Source organism: Macrobrachium nipponense, chromosome 41 (assembly GCF_015104395.2).
Source record: "Macrobrachium nipponense isolate FS-2020 chromosome 41, ASM1510439v2, whole genome shotgun sequence".
In the NCBI taxonomy this organism is placed as follows: domain Eukaryota; kingdom Metazoa; phylum Arthropoda; class Malacostraca; order Decapoda; family Palaemonidae; genus Macrobrachium; species Macrobrachium nipponense.
The window spans coordinates 8621346-8637178 of NC_061102.1; positions in this window are offsets into that span (position 1 = coordinate 8621346).

Genomic DNA, 15833 nt, shown 5'->3' on the forward strand with positions numbered 1-15833 from the left:
GAGAGAGAGGAGAGAGAGAGAGAGAGAGAGAGAGAGAGAGAAGAGAGAGTCTGTCTGTATACGATTGTTTATTTTCTCACTCGTCAAACTTCTGTTATTGCTTTATTTCATATTTCCTTGCTCACCAATTTATTCCATACCTACGATATTAAGAAATCAAGATATGTGCAGAAGGGAGAAATGCCTCCAGACTGTACAGTCAGTATGGATTTAAACGCAACGGGAACTGGTTGAAATATTCGCAACAGCACCAAAATGAGATGCCCTGTTGATAGAATATCTGACTCCGTTTCTTGTTATTGCATAAAAAAACTTTATCAATCGTGAACCTACGTAATTTATTTAGAATTCTGCGCAACGTTAAAGATAATATTTGATATCTGTAATGGGAGAAATGGTTTTATCTCTGTTGTTGTTATAAATTTGGCAGATATGCGATCAAACACGTGGGTGGACCAAAACAGCCCAGCCAGAGAGCTCCGCTCATTTTGTAAATACTATTGTTTGGCGTGCTAGGCCTTACGATTTATTTGGGTGTGCGCTACTCAAATAATCGCATTTTTCTTACTAATCCCAAGAGTTGACCATGGAAAATCCCAAGATTAACCAAAAATCCCAAGATAATAAAATAATTGACATATGCCAAGCTTTGGAGTCCTAAATATTTACTCTGTCTATCAGGAAGATACTGATAAATTGAATTGACGGTATCTTTCCTGAGAGAGAGAGAGAGAGAGAGCGAGAGAGAGAGAGAGAGGAGAGATGAGACAGAGAGAGAGAGAGAGAGTATTCATGTAATCAGTAAAATACACTAATAAAAACAAAAACTACGTACTGTATGCAAAGCACACACATCATCGTTAGTTTCCCGTGTGTTACGTGTAAACGTTCATTCTAAGAAATTCACAGAGTAGTATAACAACACCTGATTGGCTGGTTGGTAGCCATGGAGATCTGTTATCCAATGACTGCCCTCTGCTTCTGTTCTATTTATAGACATATTGCCTTGGATGACACTAGGTTTGAACGTTACCATGTTCGTGATTTTCTGACTGCTGACGGCAAAAATTACTCGATAATTTTCTTTATATAATTATTTCTTCGTGAAAACAATAATATAGAATATGATCATTTTAACTTTAATGTATAGTGGTATGAAAAATACCAGTGTGTCGTAGCGATGCGTCATCAATATAGTGGTATGAAAATACCGCATGGTGTTGTAGCGATACGTAATCACAAAGTACAAATCCTTTTCCCGGACCATCCTCAAAATTTTACGACTCTTCAACTGCAAGATCGATATGGTGAAATATATTATATAGTCATACTTATTGTTGAAATTCACAAGTTGAACTGCAAAACATTAGATTTGATTGTTATGTACATACATTTTTTGTGTTTTACGGAATGTTTGTTTTGAAAATAATAGCTATTAGTGAACATATGATATTAATTGTCCCACTATTTTTTATTATAGTGATCTTAATTATCTCACATTCATGTAACAGTATTATATTATATTTATTTAAATAAACAGTAATTAATAAATAACAATAATGAAAAACATAAAGGGAAAATTTTTTTTTTTCTTTTTTTTTTTGCAGTAGTGATGTTTGTTTGATTAGGCATCTGACCTCACATTTCCGAAATTGAAAAATTCCAAAACCGAAACATCGAATGTGTGTGTACACACTTTTAAACACGCACACAATGTCTACACATTTACTGATACCCGTTGGTGAAAGACTCAAATTACAGTATTTATTTCTGAGAGAGAGAGAGAGAGAGAGCGAGAGAATGATTTAGGACTCCAAGGCGTGTTATTTTTACAATTATTTTATTATCTTGGTATTCTTTTTTAATCTTGAGATCTATTCAATTCTCGAGATTAGTAAGAAAATTACCGTAACTTCACTAGCAGCAGCACACATCTGAACGACTCGGCTATTAGCACGCTAAACCACCAACCTTATGAACTGACCTCGGAAAAGGAACTCGCATGATACATGAGATACATGACAAAACCACTGTTTATTGGTGAAAATTTTGGGGTCGCATGATATGCGAGATCGCACGTTACTCGAGTATATACGGTAGTTATTCAAGAAATTAGTAGACAGGTCATCATCTAGTATGTTAGATGATAGTGGTACTAGTAGTATAGTTGATTCTAATCGTTCTTTTTCAGCCCCCCTTCCTGTTCCAGAACCAGCCCTAACGGGTGCGGGGGGTAATGGAGATAATTAGGACAATTCAATATGAATGTAATCGAACAGAGTGAAGATCAGATTCTGTCCAACTAAAGCATTATAATTGTATTATATGTATCATCATATTAGCGTAGTAAAACACTAACTCGGCAATCATTCACGCTGGAATCAGCTGATGACGAATACGGGTTTGCGTCGCCGTATCCACTTCATTCTGTCCTGATTGGCTAGCGTGACTAATGTAACAACTCTTCCTCACTTATGCCATGTTTGTACAAACGTCTTGAAGGAGACATGTTTTCAACTATGCTGACATTTAACATAGTCAATGTGGTATCTTGTGGCATATAATCAGATGTCAGATATATGGAATTCGTTTGTATGACGTCTTCATACGTTTAATAACAGACTAATTACCGTTAGTAATTACATTGTGCTTATGTCAATTACAGTTACAAAGAATTACCAGTCGTTTTATCAAATTACAGTAACAACAAATTAATATTAGGCCTAAGAAAGTTAATTTAATTACCTTAAAACATTTCTAATTTCTTTTCAATTAAATTACAATTACACAAGCTTGTCGTCAGACAGCACTGTTGTAAGGAGGCGTGGCTTAGACAGACACAATGATGCTGGCTAGTCTGTTTCCTTGGCTCCAGATTCAACCATATCACTTGGTCTCGCCTAATGTTTTTGTTCCTAGTTAGCATATTAATGAAGATCTGGATACTTAACTTATGAAACGAAGTCATACTGTTCGTCTTACGATGTAATTTAAGACCAAAATTTGTCTAGTACGTCTCATTGGAAGCTAGTTTTTCCCTTGGGTTAGATGGCGTAAAATTTAGCGATTCCGTTCGTTTTCACTCTTTTTCATAGGTATTACGAACCTTACACTTTATACACTTATTTAATCCTTTGTCGGTATGAAAACAACAGTAGTGAGCTCTTTCATGCTATTACTTTCTTTTACCACGGCTGCGTTGGAATTTATACAAAAGCTTGGGACTTCTATCCAGGTTGCTGATGCCCGTAATTTTGCCTCATCAGCTTCAGCTACATTTATAACATGAATACAGTAATTACCGTCGCACGCTGAGGAATACAATAACAGATGTTGCTATCAGATTCGATTACTGTCGCATGCGGATCAATACAATAAAGTGATGTTGCTGTAGGATTCGATCGCATTAGCAACAAGTTCTCGTTCGGTTGTTCATAGCTGTACGCAGTTATACGAGTATATTATCATTAAGATAATACCTTTTAACTTAGAAGAGGGTGCAAATTTACAGAGGTGGAGATGTTAGACGATTGCAATTCTCTCTCTCTCTCTCTCTCTCTCTCTCTCTCTCTCTCTCTCTCTCTCTCTCTCTCTCTCTCTCTCTCTCTCTCTCTCTCTCTCTCTTACTTTCCTGATTTCATATTCTCTCTTCATCCTAGATGATTGTAATTCTCTCTCTCTCCTGATTTCATATTCTCTCTTCATCCTATTTTCCACCCTCTCCTAACACTTGACTCATTGTGCAACAGAGAGGTTTTTCTTCCTGTTACACCTTTTCAAACACTTCTGTCAATTTCCCTTCAGCGCTGAATGACCTCATAGTCCCAATACTCGGCCTTTTGGCCTTAAATTCTTTTTAAAACCTGAACAACATCTCGCTGTCTGAGGCACGATGCTGCCTACGCCAGCTGCGCGAGAGATATAGGGAGACTTATTTGCAATTTAGAGCCGATTTTAAATACTAACGCCCCATCGTAAAATCGCATTAATTAACGCAAGTCCAAGTTACTGTATAAAAAGCTTCAATACGGAATGTATTCACGATCCGTCTTGAATAATTTTCCTGATTTTCTAATGTTTCTCAGATTATCGTGGGGAACAGTCGGTCTAGTTTTCTCTCTCGCCCAGTTTTTCTGTTAAAATTTATAAATGTCTTTACACAATCTTCTTTAGTAGCTGCTCATTCTTCGGATGTCGCTTCGGAGTCTTAATTCTCGCTCATCCTGTTTTTATTTGCCAATATCACAGCAGAGCCAGAGTTTTCATTGTTTCATCCTGAAATTTGGAGATTATCTCTCTCTCTCTCTCTCGTTTCCCTTCTCTCTCTCTCTCTCTCTTCTCTCTCTCTCTCTCTCTCCTCTCTCTCTCTCCGGGGTTAAAGGAAATAATTTTGGAGGGGCTGCCTTCGTAGCACCTTCCACGGGTCCTTTAGTTCTCAGGCTGCTGGTGTTGATGCTTCAAGGCGGTATGTGAGACGTAACGTGCTTACCACGGTAATTGCTGGGGGGCTACGGCCGTTGGCAGTTCGTCTGCATCGTAGTTAGCACCTTTGTGCCCTCGGCCCCCTTTCTTAGGGTAGCTGGTAATTTCCTTCTGCGGCTCCCATTGGTTCCGCAATTCGTTACCCGTTATTAAAGCACTATGTACGGCACACTTGGTTCTCCACCTGCACAATGTCAGCGCTAAGCGCTCTGGTGGTTACTCGTAGTGGCTTCTCTCTCTCCTTCTTATTTTCTCAACTTTTTCCTGCTGTTTTCCTGTTCCACCTTAAAGGTGGGCTCGACCTTGATTGCGTGACTACTGGGAGTACTTCTTTCCCTCACTTGCTCCGGACTCCAGTCTAGGTTTAGTATTGGTAACGGGGGTTAGTTGGATCGCGTTTTGCGACTTCGCTCTTTAGGGGTGTTGCTCGCCTATTGTAGTCGTCCCGGTCTTGTGTCATAGTCACTGGTGAGTGCGGAGTTTCACAGTTAAGTGAAACTGGTTCAAGGTTAGGTCGTCGTCTTGGTTGGTACACGTTTGTCGCAACAGTATGGGAGTGACTTGCATGGGTGGGCGTTCATCGCCAAGCCCAAGGTATATTCGGCTCAGGCGTAACATTATCGTCACTGGGTAGTGAGGGTATGCGCAGTCGAGTGAGCTAACTCTTACAGGTTTCACGGAACTGGTGACAGTTTGGCTTCGCTCTTGTGAGGGGGTGGACAGCGGTCGGACAGCAGGGGTTACATCATCATGTCTGGGGGGAGTACGGGTTGCGCAGTCGAGTACGACTTGCATAGGAGTTTATCATCTTCTTGTTGGTATATCGTTGCGCAATCGGTTCAGTAGGCTTAGATATGATGGGATCTTGTGTGTCGTTTGGTATCGAGCACCCAGGCATAGTAGGTTCCGGGTTCTTGGGTGCTGCTCTTGTGGGGGTTCGGCTTTTCTCCTTTTTCCTGTTCCGGTGTGGCCGGACAGGTCTGACAGAGGATAGATACCTTGGAAGAGAGACTCGTTTGCTAGTTGTGGGTTTTTGTTTCTCCGGCGAAGGAAGCGAGTATAACGGATTGTGGACTTTGTCCATTCTCTCTTTCCGCATTCCAGGCTCCGGAGGAATCTCAGTTAATTCAAGTAATGTTTGATACATTGTATTCAACCAAACCAGCAGTCTCAAACATCAAGTAGGCTAGTCTGGTTTCGGCGAGTCGGGCAGAGTTTTTGGGGAAGGACTAAGCTAGCATCACTTTTCTGTTTGAGGTAGCGTTTAACTCCTCTGCCGGAGTCCGACTTCCAGTTTACGAGTCAGTTGAGGTTTTTCTCTATTGGGTTCCTTCATTGATTCGTGTGGTAGGGGTTACGGATCTTGAGGCTTGTATTTGGAAGACACCTTTCACAACCAGTGGGAGGCCTTGTCCCACTCTGTGTGGATGTGGTGAGAGTTGATGGGTGTTTCTCTGAGCCTGGACTGTTTGATAACCTCTTCACTTTGGTTTCGAGGGGGTTTGTATACCAGACTAACATTTCTGAGGGTTATGCTATGTTCTTGTCAAGGAGAGGAGGGACTATTGTTAAATCGTTGCCTCAGCGCTATCCGGACACTCATAAGAAAGGGGTTCTTAGTCAATCCAAGGGGGTAAAGTATCGCGGAGGGCTACCCTTTGGCTTCCGGAGGAATGTTTCGCTGTCGGCGATTGTGTAGGTGGTTATTTGAGAGTCGTTGTGGTTTTTCACAACACCGTACCATAGGGAATTTCAGTTTCTTCAGAGAGGTTACTCTCGGGGTCCTGTCGTTACGGTAACTCAGTTTATAGTTGGCTTCATAGAGTTAGGGTGTTAGAAGTTTAGGGAGGCAGTGACAGTCTAAATGAACTTCAGGGTATTAGAAGTTTAGGGAGGCAGTGATAGTCTAAATGAACTTTACGGTGTTAGAAGTTTAGGGAGGCAGTGACGGTCTAATGAACTCTAGTGTTTCTGTTGGTCAAGCTTAGACTGAGTGTATTGTCCCTTAGGCCCTTGAGGTTAGGCAGATCCCGATGGTCATGTTGGAATAACTACTACTACAGCACAAGTCATCTACATCAGTGAGCAGTAGAGAACTGGAGGTCCTGCACACTCCAACTTCTCCTCCATACATGAGAGGCTACATAGCCACATGGGAGGTTCACCATTTCCCCTCCATACATGAGGGGTATAGAATACCACATGGGAGGTTCTCCAGACTCGACACCGACAGTATGGTACTTCCTCTGCAAGCATCCTCACCTACTGAGCTGGACAAGCAGGTGAGGAGATTTTTTTTTTACCCTCATGAATAAGAAGTATAGCTTATCACATGGGAGGTACTTCTGACTCAGATAGTACCTTAGACTCAACACTGACATTGATGTACTTTCTTTGCAAACATCCTCACCTCCTGAGCTGGACAAGCAGGTGAGGAGATTTTATTTTTACCTTCATGAATAAGAAGTATAGCTTATCACATGGGAGGTACTTCTGACTCAGATAGTACCTTAGACTCAACACTGACGTTGAAGTACTTTCTTTGCAAACATCCTCACCTCCTGAGCTGGACAAGCAGGTGAGGAGGTTTTTTTTTACCTTCATGAATAAGAAGTATAGCTTATCACATGGGAGGTACTTCTGACTTAGACAGTACCTTAGACTCAACACTGATATTGAAGTACTTTCTTTGCAAACATCCTCACTTCCGAGTTAGATAACTAGGTGAGGATACATGCTTTTATACATGGTAGGTTGCTTATGAGTTACCTGCGTATGTTCCGTGGACAGGTCGGGCTGAATGAGATTGATCCCGCCTCCGAGTAAATGTTGTTAATCGGGCTAATTCAGGTGTTCATGGAGTGTATTGCAATATGAAGTTTTCATAATAAAACTAATATTGTAATACTTACCTTAACACCTGAATGATTCCCACCCTCCTCCCCACTTCAATTTGATAGTGAGTGATTCAATTGATGTGACAGGCCTCTGGTGGCCGGTATTTGCAGCAGCGTTGCCAACGGTAACACAGGTAACTCATTTGACTAGATTTTACCTGCAGCGTTGGTAACACTGACAGTTAAAATTACCCACTTAGTGGGTAAATACGTAGGGATATAGTTCGGGCTGGTCAGTGACCAGGGCTAATTCAGGTGTTCAGGTAAGTATTACAATATTAGTTTTATTATGAAAACTTCATTTTAAGTTTTTTGTAAAGTCACTCGAAAGGTAAGGTTCCACATTTTACTACATACGTACGTATGTATGTACAGTATTTCTTGTATACCGTGTACACTAATACACTTTTTACAGGTACTATGTAGTACATATTAAGTTAGGTATTGAATAGTCCAAATTGTTGTATTTCATTGTTTATTGGTTTATTATAAAATTTACTGGGGTGATTTTGTAGGGCTTGGAATGAATTAGGCAATTTTCATGTAAAATGCGATTCAAGATACGAAAAGCTCAGGTTAGAAGGCCACCTCGGAACGGATTAATTTTGTATGTCGAGGTACCACTGTAAATTGTATTTTTCCTAACTAGACAAACAGGTTTGTATAGTTGGGTCTAAAGCAAAGTGATATGGTTACCTCCAGTTGGGCGGGACTCCCGACCATCGGACAAGCAGTTATGTACTACCAAACTACCTTGTTAAAAATCTTATGACCGGTCCAGCAGGCACTGAATAGTAATTCCTTATGTAAATGACCTCAAGTTTGTATAGTTAGGAAAAATACAATTTACTTCCAAAAATTGTGATTTTGACTGCTTGATTTATGAATGGATCAGACAAAGCCATTCTGATTATGTGGGAAACTAACTTCTAGCTCCCCCCCCCCCCCTTTTTTTTTATAGAAACCAAAGAAATGAGCCTTTTAAAGAAAAAACTAGAGTTAAGGTTATTGGAAACTAGGAAAGACATTGCTGGTTAAAACCCTGATTGTTCATACGCAAACAAACCTTGATTTATTTAAGATGACAGGAAATAAGTTATGCTACTCAATACTAAAGCTTTTAGTTGTAAGAGGACTGTGTTGGAAGGCATCATTTTAAACTTAACCAATATACATGTATGCAGTTTAACATACATAGTTTGTTTCGACTCTTGAGTACAAAAAAAAAAAAAATTAAAAACAAATTTGTTTCTATAATTTGCAAACCAGGATTCTGTCCTGCTTCATGACCCCTTTTCTGTTTCAAGGACAACTGTTTCGTGATCATAATCACTAACCCACCTACTCTAATGTCCTTGTTAAAATTTGCTACATAACAAGGAGCCTTTCTGCTTTGGTTACTCAAGCTACTAACAGAAATTTTTTACATTATTACAAAGTCATCAGTTCATAGGATTCCCCCTCCTTCCATTCCCTCTCTTCTGGTGGCTAGTCTCGAGAACAGGGAATTGACTTTTTCACAACAAATGGTGTGGTTCCGCGATGTGTGCCTGGTCCGTTAGGGAGTGTTTTGTTTCTTTGGTGTGTATTTGAAGCTGCTGTATTGCAGGAATAGGCAATGCAAATTGAAGGCTTTGTATTTAAAAAATCATATTGCAATACACCCCCTGAACACCTGAATTAGCCCTAATCCCAATTAGCCCAAACAGCTCTCAATTACTCATCCCACTAGTGGGAATTTTGTTTTTAACAGCCAGCGTTGCCAGTCCTGCAGGTAAAAACTTCCTTTGAGTTCCCATCACTGATGGTTGGCAATGCTGACGCAGGTATGTGTCGTTACTCTTACCTTCCTCAATTGCTTTTTGTTCGCGGCGGGGGAAGGTTGTTGACCTTCAGCATTGCAAGTTTGATCCTTGCCCGACTTTCACGGATGGTTATTGATGAAGAAAGCAAGATTTACGGGATTTGTTTCGTTTGGATTTAGATTAGTATTGATACATAACAGATAGAATGGATAAGGCCTCTCTTCCACCCTCTACCTCAGCACCGGCAGCTTCAACTCCATCTTTGTTCGCCCCGACGTCGGCAGAGGCCACTGCACATCGCTCCTGCTCCTCTTGCAAGAGACATATGAGTACTTTAGGACATGATAGACACTCGATATGCCCGGTATGTAGGAAAATCAAATGCGATGTGCAGACGCGTTGTGATGAATGCTCAAACTGGACAGTTGAAGAGATGGGGAACTACATCCGACATCGTAAGTCGCTGGCCAGTAAAGGAAGCAAACGCAAAGTACATTCTGCATTGCCACCAGGATTGCAAGCTCCTACAGAGCAATTGAAAGAGTTAGCTAGTGCTGAGGTAGTAAAACAGATAGAAGATAGGATAGCAAATAGCATGACAAGCTTAATTACGAGTCTTTTCCAACAATTTGCTAACCATAATAGTACTGGTAGTGCTAGGATGTCTAATCATGATTCTCTTTCAGCTCCCTTGCCTGTTCCAGAACCAGCCCTAATGGGAGCTGAGGCTAATGAAGAACCACAAGCCTCCAAGTGGGCAGGTTCTGTCGGCCCCCTCGGCACGGAGCAGGCAGTGAAGGACCCACCCCCCTCCCTTACAACCCCCTGGTAGTTTTGATAACCTTAATTTAGAAAATATTAGCCAGGATCAGGGACTAGGTGTGACTAAGATGTTAGGGTCATGTTAGGTATTGAGGGGAAGCTAGCGAACACGCAGAGTCGTTCTCCTGGATGGATATCGAGTTTGGGTTCGTTGGGATCCAGCCTTAAGGCAAACGTTTCGCCGTCTTCTCTTCTGTTTAGGTCCGGTTCAAGGACACAAGTCAAGTTTACGGTTCCAAAAGTGCGGGATCCTCTTCTTGTAACTGTCAACTATCTTTCCTCTGTCTCAGAAGATCCTACTTCAGTTTCCCCTGTATCTGTCTTCCCTACTCCTCCTTCTAAAAATGTGGATCAAGGAGCCCCCTTTCGAGTGTTCTAAAAGGTTCACGTAGTAGTCTGATCGACTTGGCGGAGAAAAACGCAGATCTTGTGGGTCTCTCTAAAGGCTATAGGCTTTTGGTTAAAGGTTGCATTATCAATGGTATCATGAACATTAGAGATTATGTGACACAAGAATGTCCAGTATTTTTGGAGGACATGCTACAAGACTTTCAAGGAGGGTCAGACTCAGTGTAATATTTGTCCCTTAAGAGAGAGTCTCATGCCGCCTCCGGGTTGTCCGCACTTCTTTCTTCCGCTGCCACATCCTCTGCTTCTCCACTATTAGTTTCCTCTATGACTCCATCTTCTTCTCCTGTCTTTCCTGCGGCTCACGCACCTTCTTCCTTTCCTACATCTTCAATTCTAAGCCTTCCTTCGTCTCGGGTAAATTTACCAGTTCCGACTATCTCATCGTCTTCGTCTATCTCCCTTACTCCTGCAGTACAGTCGGCTTTGGTAAGAGGTCTCTCCGGTCAGGGAGGAACACAGACTTTCGTAACAGGAGTTCCGGGTTCTAACCCGTGGCTTAGGCACGATTCCACTCTTCCGCAGCATAAGGTAGCTCAGAAGGCAGCGGGGATATCTCGGCCACTACAGGTAACACCAAGTTCCAACATACTCGCTTCCCCTCCGCCTAGTCGGGAAGCAGCACGTTTCAGCAACATACAGCTGTCAGCTACGACGATCTCCGCTACGGACCCTCCCGGAGTAGCCTCTATCCCTTTTATCCTTCCCTCCTCTTCCTTGATCCAGTCACAATCGGTTCCGCTGCTCTTCCTTCAGCAAGGGATAACATAGTAGTTTGTTCATGAAACTTACCTGTCAGATATATATATAGCTGTATTCTCTGAAGTCCGACAGAATTTCTAAAACTTACGACACACGTAGTGGGAGTTAGGGTGGTTAGTACCCATTCCCGCCGCTGGGAGGGCGGGTATCAGGAACCATTCCCATTTTCTATCAGATTTCTTCTGTCGCCGGTGTCCGTAAACACCTGTTTACACACCTCCGCCTCAGGATTTTGGAAAACTTTTCATATTGCTTGAGTATCCTCTTGACTTTTTGGTTTTTTTTGATTGGATCGATAGCTTGGCATACGTGATTTGGACTGTTTTTTTATTTTGGCTTAGATTTTTCCCTTAAAAATGTCTGGATGTAGTTCTGCTAGCGCCAGGGTGTGCTCGAAAGTGGAATGCAAGGTTAGGCTTCCAAAAGCCTTGGTTGATCCTCACACATTGTGTAAAGGTGTAGGGGGCAAGAGTGTAGATTTGATTTGCGCTGTAATGAGTGTGAAAGCTTCGATGATTTGCAATGGAAGACGTATGAATCCTACGTTAAGAAGTTAGAACGTGATAGGATTAGGAGGTCTTCCTGCCAGGAGTAAGTCGGGTAGCAGACAGGGTATTAATGTATCCCCTTCTAACCCTCCTTTAGAATTTGTGTCTCCTAACCCTGTAGTGTTGCCTTCGGGCCCTCAAGTGGTGTCTGCGGACGGTAATTGCCCTTTTCGCTTATTCTAGATTCATTGAAGACAACTTGAATCTAAAGTGCTTGCCCTTGAAAACAGGCAAAATAAGTGCAGTGATTAGTGCCCTTAGTGAAGTGGAGGGGGCGTCAGATCGGCCCTATAGCGCCTCTAGGCTGGGACCTCTGCCGACTCCCAGGACTCAGGGAGAGGGCATGTCGAAGGCCGAAGGAGGTTTGGGGTTACGGGGAACCCCCACCGATCTGGCGTCCCTTCAGCAGTTCCTGTGGACGCTTCCCAGGCTGCTAAGGAGCGTGCTCGAGCACGTATCCTTAAGGATTGTTTCTCGTCTTCCGACGCGTCCTCCCCGCGCAAGGGGTGGGAATCTCGATCGGGTTCGCGACCTCTGAAGAGGACTCTTCAAGAGCTGGACGCTTCACGTCATGCTATGTCTGAGTGGCATTCTTCTCCGGAAAGCGTAGCTTTCCGCCCCCAGAAGAAGTATAGGACGTCATCCGACGATGACGCCCTCGAGCGCCCCAGTCGCTCTAGAGCCAAGGCTGTTCCTGGGAGAAGGAAGAAGGCGTCCCCTCGCCCCTCTCTTTCTCGCAAGCGCAGCTCGTCTCCGCGTAAGGAGACATCTCAGACGGAGATCATCATTGCGATGCAGCGGCAACTGGACGCTTTACTGAAACAGAAGGAGACGGTCCCGCGTCGAAGGAAAGACGATAGACTGCCTATCAAGAGATCTAAGCAGTCTTCTCCAATGGCTCCTTTTTCGTCCCCGTCTTCTGATATTTCGCCCTCTAGACGTCGTTTTGCTCCCCAGGGTTCATCTAGAGGTGACGTTAGACGCCAAGTTAGAGAGAGGTCTCTGCATGCTCCCTCTCCCTTCCCGTGAGAGGACGCTCGGCGTTCCGACTTCGACGCTTCTGCTGACGACGATTTTGCGTTGTGGCACCTCTTCGACATGACAGTGTTGACGCTCAACGTTATGTTAGTCGGGCAGTGGATCAAGTTTCTTCGCTGGACGTTCGGAAGGACGCTTCGCGGGACGGTAGAAGAGTCTCTTTGATGGACGCTCGGTTGGACGCTGATTTGGACGCTCGAGAGAACGCTACATTGGACGCTCAGATGGACGCTCGTAGACGTTCTAGTAAGACCTCTGTGGACGCGAATGTGGAAGTTCGCTGTCACTCGGATGTGGTTCCCGAGACTTTGGCACGTTCGCCTCTAAAAGTGGACTCCTGATCCTGTTACTGTTAAGGATCCGTTACCCTCGTCTTCTTTTCATCGTTCAGATAGGAGACTTGGAGCTAAAGGACTTCTGCCTCTTCCTTCGGACTTGCACTCGGGTAGGGAAGAAGGAGAACTTAGCGGTTCTTCGGAGGATGTTGATGATGATCAACCTGCTACGTCTGCCTCGTCAGATTATCAAGTTTTGGCACGACTACTTCGTGATTCGTTTGGCGATACTTTTCAGCCAGCTGCTCCTCCTTCTCCTCCTTCTCAGTTTTCGTCGTCGAAGACAAGTAAGTCTCCAGGTTTCGTGAAGATGAAGACGTCGTTATCTACGAAAAGAGCTTTCCGGAAGGTAAACGCCTGGATGGAGTCTAGGAAAGCAAAAGGAAGAACTACTTCGCCCTGCCTCCGTCTAGACTTAGCGGTAAGGCAGGGATGTGGTATGAGACAGCGAGGAATTAGGATTGAAGGTTCCTACGTCGGCTCAAGGTGATTTCGCCAGCGTGGTGGATGCCTCAAGGAGGGCCCTTTTAGCATCGGCTAAGGTTTCTTGGACGACTTCCGAACTGGACCATCTTTTGAAGGGACTATTTAGGTCCTTAGAAGTTTTTCAACTTTTTAGACTGGTGTCTTGGAGCCTTAGACAACCAATCTCGTAAGCCAGACTCGATCAGCTTGGGGGAGCTGTCCAGTGTATTGTCATGCATGGACAAGGCCGTCAGGATGGCTCAGAGGAGTTAGCCTCTCATTTTTCAGCAGGGGTTCTTAAGAAAAGGTCGCTTTATTGCAACTTCGCGGCTAGTCTGTCTCTCCCGCTCAGAGGACAGAACTTTTGTATGGCTCCCTTCTCGAGTCATCTCTTCCCCCAAGCTATGGTGAAGGATCCTGGCAGTGAGTCTGCAGGAGAAAGCCACGCAAGACCTGTTGGCTCAGTCTTCGAGACGTCCGGCTGGCCCTTCAAACGTCGTCTGGAACGCAACAGTTTAGAAAGCAGAAGCCCTTTCGTGGAGGGACTTCCGCTAGATCGTCTCCTCGAGGAAGAAGCCTTCCTAGAGGTAGAGCCCCCCTTCCAAGTCTAGGGGTAAGAAGTGAGAGATTGTGCCTTCAGTCACCGGTAGGAGCCAGGCTGCAGTTGTTTGCAGAAGCCTGGAGAGTAAGAGAGGCAGACACCTGGTCTCTCGACGTCATAGAGAAGGTTACAAGATCCCTTTCATAAAGCCGCCCCCGTTGACTTCCACTCCCAGGGACTTGTCCCCATCGTATCCGCTAACAAAGCGAAAGATTCTTTTCGACCTGCTCGAGCAGATGCTCGAGAAAAGAGCAGTGGAACAGGTTTTAGACCTGGCAACGCCAGGATTTTACAACAGATTGTTTCTTGTACCGAAACAATCGGGAGGGTGGCGGCCCGTCTTGGATGTAAATCGTCTAAACCTCTTTATAGAGAAGCAGAGGTTCAAGATGGAGACACCTCAGTCAGTTCTGGGGGCCTTAAGACCTGGAGATTGGATGGTATCACTCGACCTCCAGGACGCCTACTTTCACGTCCCGATACATCCCCAATCGATGAAGTACCTTCGGTTCGTATTGAAAGGGAAGGTCTTTCAATTCAGGGCTCTTTGTTTCGAACTGAGTAACGGCCCCTTTTATCTTCACCATCTTAATGAAGAACGTGGCGAGGTGGCTCCATCTTTCCAACATCAGAATCTCGCTCTATCTAGACGACTGGCTCATACGAGCCTCCTCACAGACCCGGTGCCTGAAGGGATTTGAAGACGACTCTGTCTTTAGCTGCGTCCCTGGGGACTTCTGGTGAACTTCGAGAAGTCACATCTGACCCCAACACAGTCCATCGTGTATCTGGGGATTCAGATGGATTCAGTGGCTTTTCGGGCTTTTCCGTCCCAGGAACGTCAGCAAACAAGGCATAGAAAAAGTGTCAGCCTTTCTAGGGAAAGATTCATGCTCGGTGAGGGAATGGTATGATGGTCTGCTGGGGACCATTTCCTCGCTGGAGAAGTTTGTTTCCCTGGGGAGGCTACACCTCCGACCTCTTCAGTTCTTTCTGTCGGACAGCTGGACAGAAAAGGACAACTTCGACATGAAGTTAAACATCTCGGAAGAGGTGAAGAACCATCTAAGATGGTGGCTCGATCCGTGGAAGCTGTCAGAGGGCGTATCCCTCAAGCTTCAGAACCCCGACCTAGTGTTGTTCTCCGACGCGTCATCCACTGGGGTGGGGAGCAACTCTAGGGGGGAGGAAGTGTCAGGTACCTGGAGAGGGGAACAGGTAACCTGGCATATCAACTTCAAAGAGCTGGCAGCGGTTCAATTAGCGCTCCAGTTCTTCCAGAACAAGTCTCCACCCGTCGTGTGGTTCAGATCAACTCGGACAACACCACAGCCCTGGCATACTTGAAGAAACAAGGAGGAACACACTCTCGCTCCCTGTTTTCTCTAGCAAAGAGAGATCCTGCTTTGGCGAAGGAGAGAGAAGTCACAATATTGACAAGATTCATTGCCGGAGTCGAGAACGTCCGGGCAGATCTCCTGCAGTCGACAAGGACAGTTATTGCCGACAGAGTGGACTCTCAATCAAGAAGTATGCCAGGAACTGTGGGGTCTTTGGGGATGCCCCTTAGTGGACATCTTCGCAACATCAAGGACGGCGAGACTTCCTCTGTATTGCTCCCCGGTTCTCGATCCGGGAGCAGTAGCAGTAGACGCCCCCTTCAAGATCCT